General features: G+C 40.3%; 1 protein-coding gene across 26 annotated transcripts in view; it reads right to left on the bottom strand.

The window, feature by feature from the left end:
- Positions 1–18,695, bottom strand: part of GABRG3 (gamma-aminobutyric acid type A receptor subunit gamma3) — a 650,486-nt gene that overhangs the window by 539,477 nt on the left and 92,314 nt on the right. Inside the window, exon 4 of one of the 26 annotated variants that reach the window (XR_008705658.1) lies at positions 2,816–2,975. The exons of 22 other annotated variants lie outside the window; for them this stretch is intronic. The gene's annotated coding sequence lies outside the window, so the exon portion shown is untranslated. 3 more of the 26 variants (XR_008705668.1, XR_008705680.1, XR_008705677.1) reach the window with 3 other exon arrangements.

The following is an 18,695-nucleotide window of genomic DNA, read 5'->3' as shown; positions in this document are numbered from 1 at the left end:
GAGAAGACTCTTGAGAGTTCCTTGGACTGCAAGGAGATCCGACCAGTCCATTCTGAAGGAGATCAGCCCTGGGATTTATTTGGAAGGAATGATGCTAAAGCTGAAACTCCAGTACTTTGGCCACCTCATGAGAAGAGTTGACTCATTGGAAAAGACTCTGATGCTGGGAGGGATTGGGGGCAGGAGGAGAAGGGGACGACAGAGGATGAGATGGCTGGATGGCATCACTGACTCGATGGACGTGAGTCTTAGTGAACTCCGGGAGTTGGTAATGGACAGGGAGACCTGGCGTGCTGCAGTTCATGTGGTCGCAAAGAGACGGACATGATTGAGCGACTGATCTGATCTGATAGGACATTTCATCCCAAAACAATGAATTTCACCTTTTTCTCAAGTGCACACGGAATCTTCTCCAGGATAGATCACATCCTGGGCCATAAATCTAGCCTTGGTAAATTCAAAAAAATTGAAATCATTCCAAGCATCTTTTCTGACCACAATGCAGTAAGATTAAATCTCAATTACAGGAGAAAAACTATTAAAAAATTCAACATATGGAGGCTGAACAACACGCTGCTGAATAACCAACAAATCACAGAAGAAATCAAAAAAGAAATCAAAATATGCATAGAAATGAATGAAAATGAAAACACAACAACCCAAAACCTGTGGGACACTGTAAAAGCAGTCCTAAGGGGAATGTTCATAGCAATACAGGCATACCTCAAGAAATAAGAAAAAAGTCAAATAAATAACCTAACTCTACACCTAAAGCAACTAGAAAAGGAAGAAATGAAGAACCCCAGGGTTTGTAGAAGGAAAGAAATCTTAAAAATTAGGGCAGAAATAAATGCAAAAGAAACAAAAGAGACCATAGCAAAAATCAACAAAGCCAAAAGCTGGTTCTTTGAAAGGATAAATGAAATTGACAAACCATTAGCCAGACTCATCAAGAAACAAAGGGAGAAAAATCAAATCAATAAAATTAGAAATGAAAACAGAGAGATCACAACACACAACACAGAAACACAAAGGATCATAAGAGACTACTATCAGCAATTATATGCCAATAACCACCACAAACAAGGTAATAAATGCATTCATCACCTCCAAAATATTCCTTGTGCCTCTTTGCCTGTTTTTGGTGGCATAAGAACACTTAACGAGATTCACCCTCAAGTGTTTAAGTGCACTACATAGTATCATTAATTATAGATTCCATGTTGTACAGTAGATCTCTAAAATTTATTCATCTTATATAATTATAACTTTATACTCACTGAACAACATTTTCCTATTTCCCCTCCCATACCCTGAAATTCTGAAGACACTAAATTTTAAAAAAAAAAATCCATTTCAGAATGTTAAGTCATCGAATCTACAAACATGCATTGTCTTTCCATCTGTTTAGATTTTTAATGTCTTTCAACAATGATTTATAGTACAGAGTATACTACTCATTTATTTTGCTAAGTTTATTCCTAATATTATGTTCTTTTTGATACTACTGCAAATGAAATATTCTTTCATTTTCCGATCATTCATTGCAAATATCTAAGATTCAGTTGTTTCTCTATATTGATCTTAATAGATGGTAAAATTTCAGAGCACCAGGAATAATTTCCCAAAGCATCCAGAAAGAAGAAAAACATTACAAAGAATAATTAATCAGAATTATATTAAAAATTTTAATAAGCAAAATTGAAGAAATGGAATAATGCCTTCATAATCCTGAGGAAAATTATTTTCAATCCCACAGTGGAGTTTAATCAAGGATGAAGAAGGTCTGAGATCTTGGATAAAAGGGGTCCAATGCCAGAGGGAGGTGGAGCTCTTCAAGGAAAATTCTTATATGACAGATGTCCATCAGGATTATAGCTCTCCTCCTGCTACTGCTGCTGCTGCTGCTAAGTCACTTCAGTCGTGTCCGACTCTGTGCGACCCCATAGACGGCAGCCCACCAGGCTCCGCCATTCCTGGGATTCTCCAGGAAGAACACTGGAGTGGGTTGTCATTTCCTTCTCCAACGCATGAAAGGGAAAAGTGAAAGTGAAGTCGTTCAGTCATGTCCGACTCTTAGCAACCCCATAGACTGCAGCCTATGAGGCTCCTCCTAGGTCTACATAAAATGCCGTAATCCAGATGGATATTTGTTACATAAATCATCAGACAGAACTGACTGCATAGAAAATTCTTATGAGAGGTGTATTACAAACTGTTGAGAGTACAGGAAGTTTTAGTGATACACTCTAAAAATTAAACTGAACCTGCAGCAGAAAAGTCAATTTTGACTTCAAGGAAAAACAAAGAGTTAGATGAGAAATGACACTAGCCTAACAATGACGAGAATTTACATGGTTAAAAGAACAAAAACTCTCTCATATGTGTTTACCCAATTGAGACGCATTTACACAGTCAGGGTCAAGGTTCTGGACAGGGGCTGTGAGGTACCCACAATACTCAGCAATGACTATACAAAGTCAATCGTTTGTGTCTAAAATTAAATCAAAGATGTACAATACCCAGATTACTGATAAAGAGAGATAAGTATCAGAAAATTACATCTTAAAAAGGTGAAAGTTGTTACCTCTGGTCTGGAAATAGGATTGAGAAGACAGACATGATTTTTGTTATGTTTAAATTATTCACAAATAATATAAGAATAGGAAAAACAAGTTAAATGAACACAAAATGAAATTTAGGAAAGTACACACATTTTCAAAGTGCTATTGCACTGTTTCCATTTATGGGGGCATAAGCTACTATGTCCAAGGCCAAACTTGTCTGTTACTCCAGGTATCTCTTAACTTCTTACTTTCACATTCCAGTCCTCTGTGATAAAAAATAACATCCTTTTTTTGGTGTTACTTCTAAAATGTCTTGTAGGTCTTCATAGATCCGTTCAACTTCATCTTCTTCAGCTTTAGTGGTTGGGGCATAGACTTGGATGATGTGTCTTAGACTTGTGGATGTGTCTGGTAGAAAAAAAGTGTGGTGCTATAAACAACAATATTGAATAGGAACGTCGAGTGTTAGGTCCATGAATCTAGGTAAATTGGAAGTGGTCAAACAGCAGATGGCAAGAGTGAACATTGACATTTTAGGAATCAGTGAACTAATGGACCAGAATGGGTGAATTTAATTCAGATGACCATTATATATTCTACTGTGGGCAAGAATCCTTTAGAAGAAATTGTGTAGCCCTTATAGTCAACCAAAGAGTCCAAAATGCAGTACTTGGGTAGAATCTTAAAAATGACAGAATACAGTTATGTAAAGTTTAAAAATAAAATAAAATTAAAAAAAATAAATAAATAAAATAAAGAATAAAAAAAAAATGACAGAATGATCTCTACTCATTTCCATCACAAACCATTCAATAACACAGTAATCCAAGTCTATCTCCCAACCACTAATGGTGAAGAAGATGAAGTTGAACGGATCTATGAGGACCTACAAGACCTTTTAGAACTAATACCAAAAAAGATGTTCTTGTCATCACAGAGGACTGTAATGCAAAAGTAAGAAGTCAAGAGATACCTGGAGTAACAGACAAGTTTGGCCTTGGAGTACAAAATGAAACAGGGCAAAGGTTAACATAGTTTTGCCAGGAGAATGCACTGGTCATAGCAAACACCCTCTTTCAACAACACAAGAGACAACTCTACACATGGACATCACAAAATGCTCAATACCAAAATCAGATTGATTATATTCTTTGCCTCTTGGTGACAGTGAAAGAGGAGAAAGAAAAAGTTGGCTTAAAAGAAAACATTCAGAAAACTAAGATCATGGCATCTGATCTCATCACTTCATGGCAAATAGATGGGGAAACAGTGGAAATAGTGTCAGACTTTATTTTGGGGGATTCCAAAATCACTGCAGATAGTGATTGCAGCCATGAAATTAAAAGACGCTTACTCCTTGGAAGGAAAGTTACGACCAAGCTAGCCAGCACATTAAAAAGCAGAGACATTACTTTGCCAACAAAGGTCCATCTAGTCAAGGCTATGATTTTTCCAGTAGTCATGTATGGATGTGAGTTGGACTATAAAGAAAGCTGAGCACAGAAGAATTGATGCTTTTGAACTGTGGTGTTGGAGAAGACTCTCGAGAGTCCCTTGGACTTCAAGGAGATCCAACCAGTCCATCCTAAAGGAGATCAGTCCTGAGTGTTCATTGGAAGGACTGATGTTGAAGCTGAAACTCTAATATTTTGGCCACCTGATGTGAAGAGCTGACTCATTTGAAAAGACCCTGATGCTGGGAAAGATTGAGGGCAGGAGGAGAAGGAGACAACAGAGGATGAGATGGTTGGATGGCACCACCAACTCAATGGACATGAGGGGTGAGAGAGTTCAGAAGGGTCTTGTACTCGCCTTTCAATGCTCAGGTCTGGGACTGACACCCATTGCTTCTGCTGAAAATTCATGACCTTACCCACTACCAAGTCTCTTGAAAGAAAGTGAAGTCACTCAGTCGTGTCCAACTCTTTGTGACCCTGTGGACTGTAGCCTATCAGGCTCTTCTGTCCATGGGATTTTCCAGGCAAGAATACTGGAGTGGGTTGCTATTTCCTTCTCCAGGGGATCTTTCCAACCCAGGGATCGAACCCAGGTCTCCTGCATTGCAGGCAGACACTTTACCCCCTGAGCCACCAGGGAAGTCCCTTAGACTCCCCAGTTTTCTCATCTGTAAACTGTAACAATATCTACCTCTAGGATATCTATGCGGAGAAGGCAATGGCACCCCACTCTAGTGCTCTTGCCTGGAAAATCCCATGGATGGAGGAGCCTGGTAGGCTGCAGTCCATGGGGTCGCTAAGAGTCAGACACGACTGAGCGACTTCACTTTCATGCATTGGAGAAGGAAATGGCAACCCACTCCAGTATTCTTGCCTGGAGAATCCCAGAGATGGGGGAGCCTGGTGGGCTGTCATCTATGGGGTTGCACAGAGTCAGACACGACTGAAGCGACTTAGCAGCAGCAGCAGGATATCTATGAGGCTTCAATAGGATAATGTGTGTAAAGAGTGGGTAAAATGAAAACCCTGTCCTATCCTGTCCTCTCTCAACTTGCTGCCCACTGGTCTTCTGTTGTGCCCCTGGCTGCTATAGCAGTGTGAAGTCTTACTTCTCCCAGCAGATTTGGCCTAAGAAGAGGCACCTTTCTTTCCACTGTCATCAGTGACAACCATCTATAATCACATCTGCTGTGTCACTTAGAATGGTCCTTTCTTTTTACTGTACCATGCATTTTAAAGCACCTAATATACCTTATCATTGTGTGTTGTGTGTGTGTGTGTGTGTTCAGTCATGTCTGACTGTTGTAACCCATGAATTAGCCCACAAGGTGCCTCTGTCCATGGGATTTCCCAGGCAAGAATACTGGAGTGAGTTGCCATTTCCTACTCCGGAGGATCTTCCTGATCCAGGGATAAAACCCACATCTCTTGCATTGGCATGTGGGTTCTTTACCACTGAGCCACCTGGAAAGCCCCTACATCTTATTGTTATTTGTCTTGAATTCCATTAAGCAGCGTTCAACACAACACTATATCTGATGTTGCTTTTACTGTTGATGACAATCTGAAGTAGGCTTTGGGATACTGGCACACAATCCACAAAACCCAACCCGGTGGGGAATGCAGGTTGGTTGCTTGGCACCATGTTTTACTTTGACAGCCCATCTCCCTCTCTGGAACACAGCACTCCAGCTAGCAAAGCTATTTCTTTACGTACGTTTGAATTATGTTTCATTACACAACAGTGGTTGCTGAATCTATCCATCAGTGAAAGATTTCACCTTTTTTTCCCCCTCAAAAAAGAAAAAAAAAAGTCCTTTGGCATATGGTCACACTGAAACTCTTTGGGATGAAAAAAGGTAGTATAATTAAATGAAGATGTTTTGGAAATGCAACTAACTGTTGTCATTAAAAGCCGATGTCTGATGAACATTTGAGGAACAACAAGCCCACAATGACTAATAAGCAAGCATTTAGAATCACACTGGGAGGAACTGAGTTTTCTAGAAAGCAGTAGCTATAATTAAAGCAAAAATGTAATTATGAGGCATCAAAGACCTATTTTTGAAAGAGAAGGAATTTTATCAACATTTCTGAAACAGAAAAAGCAAAAGCAGGGTAAGCTTTCAATGTGTACCTTTTTTCCCAACAGAACCAGAACAGCTCTTCCAGGATTCTGTAAGTGTGGAGAGAAGCTGGAGCTTCTTTAAGGCAAGGCACTGGCATGTGTGCTGGGCAGAGTTTACTCAGAGACTCACAGCTGCTCCCACCAGAGAGTTATCTGTATCTCTTTCTACTCTTTTCCTCCCCTTTGAGAGCCATTATCTAAAATGAGGTGTTTATTCACACACTGAACTGTGGAATTGTGATACACACACGGCCACATTTCTGGGGATGATTTCCCTTTAATGAGAGACAAAACCAACAAAACCCATGGACATTAATCAAGGGTGACAGGACTTCAGTGATGACCACAGTTAAGGCTATGGCATGCCCATTTCTCCATCCACTCCCCCATCACACCATAGAGCAAGACCATCTGTCTGGTCTATACAGTAACATGATGGAGACAGAATAGCTTAGCTGTGTTCAGCCCAGGCCACTGGGCTTTTGGTTTGGTTCAGTCCAATCTACCCTCAAAACTCCATTTCCTTACTTGTTAGGTGGATAAAAACTCACAGGGCTGCCATGAGAACAGGAGATAAAGTGCCAGTAAACTAGACACAAATGGGATAATTGTGTGTCTACATACTTTTTTTTTTTTTTTTAACCACAGTTGTTTCAACAATCCCATTCTACTAGTTATGTTTAGTGGGTAAACCTTAGTTTTACAACATCCAAAACTGTATATAACTATCTCAGTCGGAGAAGGCAATGGCACCCCACTCTAGTACTCTTGCCTGGAAAATCCCATGGATGGAGGAGCCTGGTAGGCTGTAGTCCATGGGGTCGCTAAGAGTCAGACATGACTGAATGACTTCCCTTTCACTTTTCACTATCATGCTCAGTAGAAATTATAATAGGCTTGGCAAATTATTCCCAAATCCTAAAAAGATACGAACACAGGCCATTCCACCATGATTTTATGAGAGTCAAACTGCTCCAAAGGTTGGCCTCCTCTCTCCTGACCTCTAAATAATTCACACAATACAAATTTTAATTCAATCTGGATTTTAATTCACCCACTAAAATGTAAGCTTCCCAGGCAGGTCTATGTCCACAGAAAAGAATCTAAAGAAGTGGGTGTTTGGCAAATGTATGTGGATAGATGGATAGGCAGGTTAAACAAGTGGATGAATGGATGGATCATACCCCTTCAATGATCACAGTCACTTCAAGTGACCTCACTGTACTCTTCTGTGTACATTCAGTCTTTGGGGTCCTGTTCAAACTGTAAGTTATCTATTTTGTAGATATATTTCTCCTCAACAAGACACTAAGTTATTTGAGAGCAGAGGTTGAGTATAAGTTATCTTTATTTCTCCAACTGCACCATGGATGGTGCTTAATAAATATCTGTTGCTTCACTGTAGACAATGGCAAAGAAAATGTGCCAAGATGTTCAATCAGACAAAAGATAGTTGACATCTAAAAGGATGAAAACTATCTTTTTCATGAACACATTAGCACATCTACTTTATTCATTAGCATATTACAACTCTCAATAAGCGTTTTACTCACATATAAAGAAAAAAGATTCCGTAGATGCCTTATTAGGCAAAATCAACATGTGGGGTTAACATGGTTCTTAGAAGTTTGGAAAGTAGAGAGAAAAGAACTCCAAGTCATGGCTGTGAGCCAGGCCCATTTGTGCCCAACATCTTTTTAGAAGTGGGCTAGACTGACATTTGGGACCACACTGATACTGAAACAATTCCCCAGCTTTCCTGAAATGGTAAACAATGTCTTCCAAATACCAAAATGAGTGGCGGGGAGGGGGCATGAATTAAACAACTTACGTGCAGAAGGTATACCGCTTTACTGAGCTTCAAGCATAATCATCAGCTTATTATCTACTTTGTTTAATGGTGGATATCTTGCTAAACAGTCACCTCCTAGCACCCAGGCCTAATGGACTGATGTAGGATTGGGGAAACAGGCCAGCAGTATGTGCAGTGGTACCTTCTCCAAAGCACAGGCTGTCTGTAACTGCAGACAGTAGCAAAAAGTTACTCTGAAATGATGCTGCTTTGGCTTTCTCTTCCATTTGTTTTCCTTTATGCTGTTTTACCAGATTCAGCGCAGGGCCACACACATAAGTAAATTCCTCTGCTGCTAATGCTACGTCACTTCAGTCGTGTCCGACTCTGCAACCCCATAGACAGCAGCCCACCAGGCTCCCATCCCTGGGATTCTACAGGCAAGAACACTGGAGTCGGTTGCCATTTCCTTCTCCAATACATGAAAGTGAAAAGTCAAAGTGAAGTCACTCAGTCGTATTCGACTCTTAGTGACCCCATGGACTGCAGCCTACCAGGCTCCTCCATCCATGGGATTTTCCAGGCAAGAGTACTACAGTGGGGTGCCATTGCCTTCTCCAATAAATTCCTCTACATGCTGAATAATAATTCCTTAACAATGCAGATATTGGGTTTGATTCCACTTCTAGCTGTGGGAACTTGAACAAGTTACATCACCTTTCTGTGCCTCAGTTTCTTTATACGAGAAAGAAGAAAACAATAACAATATATCTTATTTCACAATGTGGTTCTAAAACTCAAATGGAGTACTGTATATGAAACACTTAATACACTGCCTGGCTCATAAACATTTGTATCTATATCATCCCTCATAGCTCAGCTGGTAAAGAATCCACCTGCAATGCAGGAGACCCCGGTTTGATGACTGCGTCAGGAAGATCCACTGGAGAAGGGATAGGCTACCCACTCCAGTATTCTTGGGTTTACCTTGTGGCCCAGCTGGTAAAGAATACACCTGCAATGTATGGGGATCTTCCCAATCCAGGGATCAAACCCAGGTCTCCTGCATTGCAGGCGGATTCTTTACCAACTGAGCCGCAAGGGAAGCCCTTGTGTTTTTTGTTTGTTTGTTTTTTGTTTTTTGTTTTTTGTTTTTTTTTTTTTTTCACAAAACTAGAACAAATAACCTCAAAATTTGTACGGAGACACAAAAGACCCCAAATAGCCAGAGCAGTCTTGAGAAAGAAAAGGAAAGCTGGAAGAATCAGGCTGCCTGACTTCAGACTATACTACAAAGTTATACTCATCAAAATGTATGGTACTGGCACAAACATAGAAATATAGATCAACGGAACAGCACTGAAAACACTGAAATAACACCATGCACTTATGAGCAATTAATGTATGACAAAGGAGCCAAGACAATACAATGTCTGACAGACAGTCTCTTCAACAAAAGGTGCTGGGAAAACTGGACAGCTACATGTAGAAAAATGAAGTTAGCTCATATTTTTACAGCATACACAAAAATAAGCCCAAAATGGATTAAAGACCAAAATGTGAGACTGGACACTATAAAACTCCTAGAGGAAAACATAAGCAAGACACTCTCTGACATAAATCACAGCAACATCTTTTTTGATGCATTTCCCAGAATACTGGAAATAAAAACAAAAATATACAAATGAGACTGACTGAAACACAAAAGATTTTGCACAGAAAAGGAAACAATAAACAAAACAAAAAGACAACCCACAGACTGGGAAAAATATTTGCAAATAATGTGACTGATAGGGATTAGTTCCCAAAATATACAAATGACTGACAATGCTTAACAGCATCAAAACAAACTACCCACTCAAAAAAATGGGCAAAAGACCTAAATAGACATCTCTGCAAAGAAGACATACAGATGGCCAACAGGCACATGAAAAGATGTTCAATATCACTAATTATTAGAGACATGCTAACCAAAACTACAAGGAGATACCACCCCACATCAGCCAGAATGGCCATCATCAAAAAGTCCACAAACAGTAAATGCTGGAGAGGGTTTAGAGAGAAGAGAATCCTCCTACATTTTTGGTGGAAATGTAAATTAGTACAGCCACTATGTAGAACAGTATGGAGGTTCCTTAAAACACTAAAAAAGAGATACATATGACTGTGCAATCCCATTCCTGGGCATATTTCTGGAGAAAAACATGATCTGAAAGTATCCAAGCAGCCCAACATTCAGTGCAGCACTGTTTAAACCTTCATTGACAGAGGAATGGATACAGAAGATGTGGTGCATATATACAATGGAATATCACTCAGCTATTAAAAAGAATGAAATAATGCCATTTGCAGCAATGTGGGTGGACCTATAGAGTGTCATGCTGAGTGAAGTTAGACAGTGAAGGAGAAATGTCATATGAAATGCCTTAAATGTGGAATCTCAAAATAAATGACACAATGTTATGTGGCAGCCTTGACTGGAGAGGGGTTTGTGGAGAATGGATACATGTATACTTATGGATGAGTTCCCCTGTTGCTGTTCACCTGAAACTATCAGGACTTTGTCAGTTGGCTACACCCCAATACAAAATAAAAAGCTCAAAATAAAAATGGCAGTGGAGGTCAGCTAGGTTAGATGTAAGAAAAAGAACTCTATCTGGGTGATGATGAAGGTAACATGCAACACAGAGAAGTGGGGACAGGGATAAGAGAAGGAGCAATCGACCTGCTGAAAGGGAACAGCTACTCCTGAGTTCATAGCAAAGTTGCCATGTAAAAACATACCTAGTGTATTAGCCTTTTTGAAATCTGGAAACATCTGTTTTTTAACATATAATTTCCTAACACTTAAATAGTAGCAATGGATTTAACTGTTTAAACATCATGTATCACAAACAGACTTGAAGATGGTCCTCCACGATCCCCAACCCCTGGTGTTCACATTTTTGTTTAATCTCCTTTTTCTGCGTGAGCAGAAACTACATCTTGCTTATATCCATGAAAACATGGAGAGGTAACAGGACATCATTCCAACGATTCTGTGACATTGTATAAGGGTCTAGAGACCCTTGTTGTGGACAGATGAAGTGAGCAGGCAAGCAGGGAGAGCCCATATGCCAGGGATCTCAGGCTTTCCCAAGGGTGGACTCCAGGAACTTAGGGTGGCCTCTATAAACAACCTGAGTAATCGTGGAAGCAAATTCTTACCCAGCTGAGCCTCCAGATGAGAACACCTACAGAGGATACTTAGATTTCAGACTTCTTAGACCCTAAGCAAAGGACCCAGTTAAGCCATATCTAGACTCATGACCCACAAAGATTACAAAATAATAAATGTGTGCATTTTAAGTCAGTAGTTTGTACTCATTTGTTATATAACAGTATGTAACTAATAAATTCACAATGCAAAAGAGCAAATCACATTTAAAGGACATAATTCCCCATGATCAGCTAACAGCATCTGCTATATTTCATTAAACCTGACATCAATATTTGCCAGAATTATGACTATCTAGGCTGAGAGTTCAAAGCCCTAAGTATCAACATACTACATGCAAGCTGAGTTTTTTCTACTTAATTTTCCTCAATAGTCAATCGAGAGGATGACTGAGACATAACCCTGAATTTTGCTATCACACAGACTTTTATCATTTTTACTGATCCATTGTGGCCTAAGTAATAACACAATTAGCTTCAGAGTTAGATTCTTTAGGGACTGAGTGACTCACCAAACAACATTTAGAGCAGAACTAGATACACAATAATCATATATTAAATGAACACACAAATGGGACTTAAATGTCAAGTGCTACCCTGGCATGCCTCAGGGGCTAGCGCTGTGCTTCTACAACATCCGGATTAGTAACTAAGAGCAACACAGAAGGTCTGGATAGCAAATTCACAAGTGATATTGTTCTTTGAACGGAAAGTAAGTGAGTTGAAAAATAGAACAATATAGACTCAAAAGGTCAGAATGATGTACCAACTCTAATGATCTATAAATTTAAAACTCTCAATTTAGGGTGAAAAGCATAAACTCAAAACACATAAAATGTGGCATATATGGTAGCAGAAATGCAAAGACTGAGTTCTTGGGCTTCATGTACATTTATTATGAATTGAAAAAAATACCATATTAGTTAATCCCACTATTGTTACTGCATTTATTGTATAATAAACATACACATGAGTCAGGCTACTGGTATTTCCTTCCATCTCAGTTTCAGGCCTTGGAGATCCTGTTTTGTTTTGACAAGTATCATCAACTGAGCCCATTTAAAGGAGTCAAACCATCACAGCAGCATGGCATGTGATACATGATTGATATTCAATAAATGTCTACTGAATTACAACATTATGAATTGAGTGACAATAATCTTTAAATAAAGCCTTAAGAAAATCTGAAAAAAAAAATGAAGCATTCAAACTAGTAGGAAACTACATTGCGGGGTTACAGTTTGTGATCACGGCATGCTTGTGACAGGCTGTAGGACATGCTGCCCCAAAATATGGCACCTTGGCATACTGAATAGCTCAGGCTGAAGGAGTTTCAGAAATGGCATGTGCAGAAAAGTCTTTCTGATCTTCCCTTGAAGCAAGTCATAAATCATCCTATGAGAGAGGCCCTTGGTATACCAGGAAGAAAGGCGCACACTTATCCCCAAAGATGGAGGGACACAGAGCAGAATCTGAAGGAACAGGCTTGCTAAGTTTCTACGGTTCACTACCATTAGCTTATGCCCTTTCTGCTATCACATGTTTCTACGCTTCCTCTCTTCAACAAACCTAGCATGAAACCACTCAGCTTTAACTATTTCATCAGGTCTTTTTTCCTTATGAAACTCCATGTCACATAAATCTTATATTAAATAAATGTGTATGCTGTTCTCCTGTTAAACTGTCTTTGTCAGTTTATTTTTCAGAGTAGAGGGGGCCCTATAAGAGTCAAGGAAAACTTTGTCATCCCCAACACCAGTTTAGTACACAGACACAGGAACTAGATGATTTAGGTTTAAATTCAACTCCTACACCTGCTTCAGTGCCATCTATCCCATTTAAAATTAAGCTTTATTATTGGCAAAATGAAGATTGGAATACCAGCACCCATTTCAAGAGGGTTTTCAAGAAGTGAAAGCATATTAGCACACTGCCCAAGTCTAGAAAAATGTATGCCACATAGTAGGCAGCACTTAGTATGCATTGTTGTTGTTTAGTCACTCAGTCATGTCCGACTCTTGGCAACCTCATGGACTACAGTCCACCAGCTCCTTGATCCATTGGATTTTCCAGGCGGGAATACTGGAGTGGGTTCCATTCCCTTCTCCAGGGGATCTCTCAGACCAAGGGATCAAAGCTGGGTCTCCTGCATTGCAGGCAGATTCCTTACTGTCTGATCCACCAGGGAAGCCCTAACATGCATTCAGTTCAGTTAAGTCGCTCAGTAGTGTCCGACTCTTTGTGACCCAATGAATCACAGCATGCCAGGCCTCCCTGTCCATCACCAACTTCCGGAGTTCACTCAGACTCACGTCCATCGAATCAGTGATGCCCTCCAGCCATCTCATCCTCTGTCGTCCCCTTCTCCTCTTGCCCCCAATCCCTCCCAGCATCAGAGTCTTTTCCAATGAGTCAACTCTTCGCATGAGGTGGCCAAAGTACTGGAGTTTCAGCTTTAGCATCATTCCTTCCAAAGAAATCCCAGGGCTGATCTCCTTCAGAATGGACTGGTTGGATCTCCTTGCAGTCCTAGGGACTCTCAAGAGTCTTCTCCAACACCACAGTTCAAAAGCATCAATTCTTCGGCACTCAGCTTTCTTCACAGTCCAACTCTCACATCCATACATGACCACTGGAAAAACCATGGCCTTGACTAGACGGACCCTTTTTGGCAAAGTAATGTCTTTGCTTTTCAATATGCTATCTAGGTTGGTCATAACTTTTCTTCCAAGGAGTAAGCGTCTTTTAATTTCATGGCTGCAGTCACCATCTGCAGTTATTTTGGAGCCCAAAAAAATAAAATTTGACACTGTTTCCACTGTTTCCCCATCAATTTCCCATGAAGTGATGGGACCAGATGCCATGATCTTCGTTTTCTGAATGTTGAGCTTTAAGCCAACTTTTTCACTCTCCACTTTCACTTTCATCAAGAGGCTTTTTAGTTCCTCTTCACTTTCTGCCATAAGGGTGGTGTCATTTGCATATCTGAGGTGACTGATATTTCTCCTGGCAATCTTGATTCCAGTTTGTGCTTCTTCTAGCCCAGCATTTCTCATGATGTACTCTGCATATAAGTTAAATAAGCAGGGTGACAATATACAGCCTTGACGTACTCCTTTTCCTATTTGGAACCAGTCTGTTGTTCCATGTCAAGTTCTAACTGTTGCTTCCTGACCTGCATATAGGTTTCTCAAGAGGCAGGTCAGGTGGTATGGTATTCCCATTTCTTTCAGAATTTTCCACAGTTTATTGTGGTCCACACAGTCAAAGGCTTTGGCATAGTCAATAAAGCAGAAATAGCTGTTTTTCTGGAACTCTCTAGCTTTTTCGATGATCCAGTGGATATTGGCAATTTGATCTCTGGTTCCTCTGCCTTTTCTAAAACCAGCTGGAACATCTGGAAGTTCATGGTTCACATATAGCTGAAGCCTGGCTTGGAGAATTTTGAGCATTACTTTAGTAGCATGTGAGATGAGTGCAATGGTGTGGTAGTTTGAGCATTAGTGACTAGTATTATCATCATTAACATTATTCTTCTATCAGCAAAAAGGTTAGTTAGAAGTAGGCCTACCCTGAGTCATTCCAGAGTTCCAGAGGTCACAAATATTATCAGTGGATAGAAGGTACAGGGAAGGAGACTGGTTATCCATAAAGAATTTTGAGTTATCTGAGCAGCCCCAAAACAGAAATGAAAATTTAGATGTAAACAAGAACTCATCCCTGGAAATTTGAAAATAATCCTCTATGATTTTATAGAGACAGCTTATGTTAAAATATCTTTAATTTCTTTCAGTCATTCAATTTAAGTGATCCCTTTGATCCAAATACAATCCAAAATGTAACACGAGGAACACTTTTATATGTTTGGAAAAATGCAAGTGTATAGCTTATTCAGAAGAGGGAGAAAACATTCTCTCTGTTAATATTTACATCCGAGAAATCTCTAAAGTATCGCCTTGATTCAGAAAAGACTCCAAACTGAAATCCAGGCCTCATCTCAGGGGGATGACAGAGAAATTAACATAGGTTAGACTTTCAGGGCGGAGAAGGCAATGGCACCCCACTCCAGTACTCTTGCCTGGAAAATCCCACGGACGGTGGAGCCTGGTAGGCTGCAGTCCTTGGGGTCGCAGAGTCGGACACGACTGAGCGACTTCACTTTCACTTTTCACTTTCATGCATTGGAGAAGGAAATGGCAACCCACTCCAGTGTTCTTGCCTGGAGAATCCCAGGGATGGGGGAGCCTGGTGGGCTGCCATCTCTGGGGTTGCACAGAGTCGGACACAACTGAGGCGACTTAGCAGCAGCAGCAGCAGCAGACTTTCAGGGAGAGTAAAGTTTAAAGGGAAATACTTCAGTGAAGTAAAACTTAAAGGGAATTTAAACAAATATTGGGCTCTAATGCCAAAATGTTTTGACTTAAATTCTGTCTCCATACATTATTACTTTTTTGACCTTGAGTTAGTGCTTAATTTCCTTCTGCCTTGATTTGTCTTATCTAAAAGTAAGAGAGCAATATTATCTATCTCACTGAGTTGTGAGACTTAAATAAATTAGTATATGTAAAGTATTTAGAATAGCTTTACACATAAATGTTAGCTATATTTCTCCTCTGTTTTTCTTAGTAACAGTAGTAGCAGAAATAGTAGTAGTTGAAATGGCAGTATTCATATTATTTTTTTAGAATCCTTCTTTAATCACAGTATTGTTCCTTGTATAATGCAAGCAAATGGTAAATATTTCAAGGTGTTCTTTGTTTGTCTTGTTATTAAGAAACTTAAGATAGAGTTGCAGGAGTATTACATATTCTAGGCATGTCTATGGAGAAATATTATCAACAGACAAACTGCAAAGGCTGATAAAGTTAATTCACAAAACCCATATCAGAATTCACAAAATGGAAGATGGCAGAGAAATAGGACGGGAAGACCACTCTTTCTCCAATAAATATATTAAAATATCATCTGCATGTGGAGCAAGTCCCATGGAATAACTTTTGAACGTTAGCAGAGGACCCCAGATACCCAGAAAGGCAAACCATTCTCTGAGGCATGAGGTAGGACAAAAGACAAAATTAGAAGGGAGAAGAGGATTTCAGAATGGAGACCTGTCCTGGGGAGAATATCTAAGGAGGAGAAGTTTCCACACAATAGGATACTCTCTCACAGGTGGGGTCAGTTGGGAGCTTAGGAACCTCAGAGGGCAGCATAACTGAAAAATTTCATCACAGAAATTGCCGAAAGGCAATTACCAAGAACAGGCTCACATGCTCGCGTCCCACCCACAGTGAATGGGGGCTGGGTGCAGAGCATGTGCTGCATCGTTGGTCCTTAGAGAAAGGACAAGGTTTGAATGCCGTGAGGACACTGAGCAGATTAATGTGACAGAGCACAGACAGAACCAGGAAAACCCCAACCATGGGAACACCAGGGAAACAAAGAAAAACAAAGGAACTTTCCTGTGGAAAGGCTCTACTGCTGCACTGTGAGCCCTGGCATGCTCACAGAACAAAGGATCCTGCCCTAGCGAATACCAAACAAGGGTGAGTCAGCTGCCATTTGCAGCCCTCCTTGGACGCGGAGAGGCAGGTGCATGACAGCCAGAGGTGAAAGGCAAGGGGCCACTGCAAACTCGGCCCCAGAGACTGCATCTCCCACCAGTTATGAGTGGGCTGCCAGTCACTAACCACACCTTCCTGGGATCCTGGACAGTTCATATCTGCCAGGAGTGTCACACCTGAGACCAGTTCCCCTGAGGAGATGCACAGCCCACCTGGAACTGTGCTCTCACAGCATACCAAGGAACCTCAGCTGCTTGGATCTGGGAGGTGCATGCTGCCTTGGGCTGTGGCAACCCCATGTGATCCATCCATTGCAAGTGCTCCCACACATGCCAGTGGTGCTTGTTTGCAGCGTCCCTCCCTGTCCACAGCACAACTGAGCAAGTGAGCCTGAATAAGTGGCCACTTTCATCCCCTCGGGTCAGGTCAGAGATCAGACACTGAAGAGAGACTTGCAAGCACAGGAGGCCAACCTAAGCAAACAAAAGAAGAGAGAACTGCCTCAAAGGGGCAGGTATGACAGATTAAAATCCTCCAGTTAGAGACTGTGCATTTGAGGGGCAACTGTAGACTTTGAGAACAAATACAAGCTGGAACAAGGGAATATCTGACACAGAATTGACTCCACACTGCCCACAACACCAAAGATGTTTCTAGATATACTGGAGGACCTTCTGAGTAGGCAACACAACTGAAGCAGGAAAATAGAGGAATCACACAGTTTTTTTTTTCTTTATTATTATTGTTAAGGTTTTTTTAGTTTTACTATTTTAAAATTTCTTTAAATCTTTATTCCTATTTTTTTTCTTTCTTTCCTCTCTTCTTTTTCTTTTTTCCTTCATGGTGCCTTAACATGGTTCTTTATTACCCCTTTACCTTTTATTTTTTACACCATATTTTACCTTTCAAAAAAAAATCTTATTTTTTAAATAAACTCCAGATTTAAAAAAATACTTTGTTTCTTTTTATATTCTACTTTTGAGAGTTTTACTTTTATTTGGGTTTTTAAAATTTTTGTTTTCTAATCTTTTGTAATTAATTTTGTATCATTAAGAGTCTAATTTTTAGTATCCATTTTCACTTAGGGATTTGACTATTGACTTGATTGATCTCTCCAGTTCTGACTCTCCATTTTCTCCTCCTGGTCACCTCTTTCTCCTACCACCCTCTTCTCTTCTCTATATGACTCTGTGAATCCTCTTGAGTGTTCCTGGCTGTGGAAATTTGTTTACCATTAACCTAGGGGTTTTGTCTTCTGTGTTGTGTGGGTGGAGAAGTCTTGTTACTACTGTAAGACACTGGGACTGAAACCCGGAGGCAGGAGGCGCAACTCCAGAATTTTGGACCATCAGACAATTCTCAACACCAGGAAACATTAATAAGCCCACCCAAAAGCCTCTGTACCTACACTGAGACCAAGATTGACCCAAGAGTCATCATGCCCAGTGCAAGACACCCCACACTAATCCTCCAGGAAAACAGGAACACAACCCTGTACATTAATAAACAAGCTGTCCAAAGCCATTTCAAATCCATAGACACCGCAAAAGTCACTACTGGACACTGCATTGCCCTTCAGAGATACAAGATCAAGCTCCATCCACCAGAACACAGACACAGTTCTCCCAACCAAGAAAAATTAACAAAAAACTGGTCCAACCCCACCTGCAAGGAGCAGACTCCACAATTAATAGGAAATACAACTCTTCAGCCTGTAGAAAGGAGACCCCAAACACAGCAAACTAAACAAAATGAAAAGACTGAGAAATACCCAGCATGTGAAGGAACATGATAAAAACCCACCAGATGAAACAAAAGAACAGGCGATAGGGAGTCTATCTGAAAAAGAATTCAGAATAATGATTGCAAAGATGATCCAAAATCTTGAAAACAAAATGGAGATATAGATATATAGACTGGAGACACAGATTGATAAGACACAAGAAACGTTGAACAAAAGACTAGAAGAAATAA

The sequence above is a fragment of the Bubalus kerabau genome, chromosome 19, assembly GCF_029407905.1.
Source record: "Bubalus kerabau isolate K-KA32 ecotype Philippines breed swamp buffalo chromosome 19, PCC_UOA_SB_1v2, whole genome shotgun sequence".
Taxonomy (NCBI): Eukaryota; Metazoa; Chordata; class Mammalia; order Artiodactyla; family Bovidae; genus Bubalus; species Bubalus kerabau.
The sequence above is the reverse complement of the archived record's forward strand: the minus strand, read 5'-3'. Positions and strand labels throughout refer to the sequence as shown.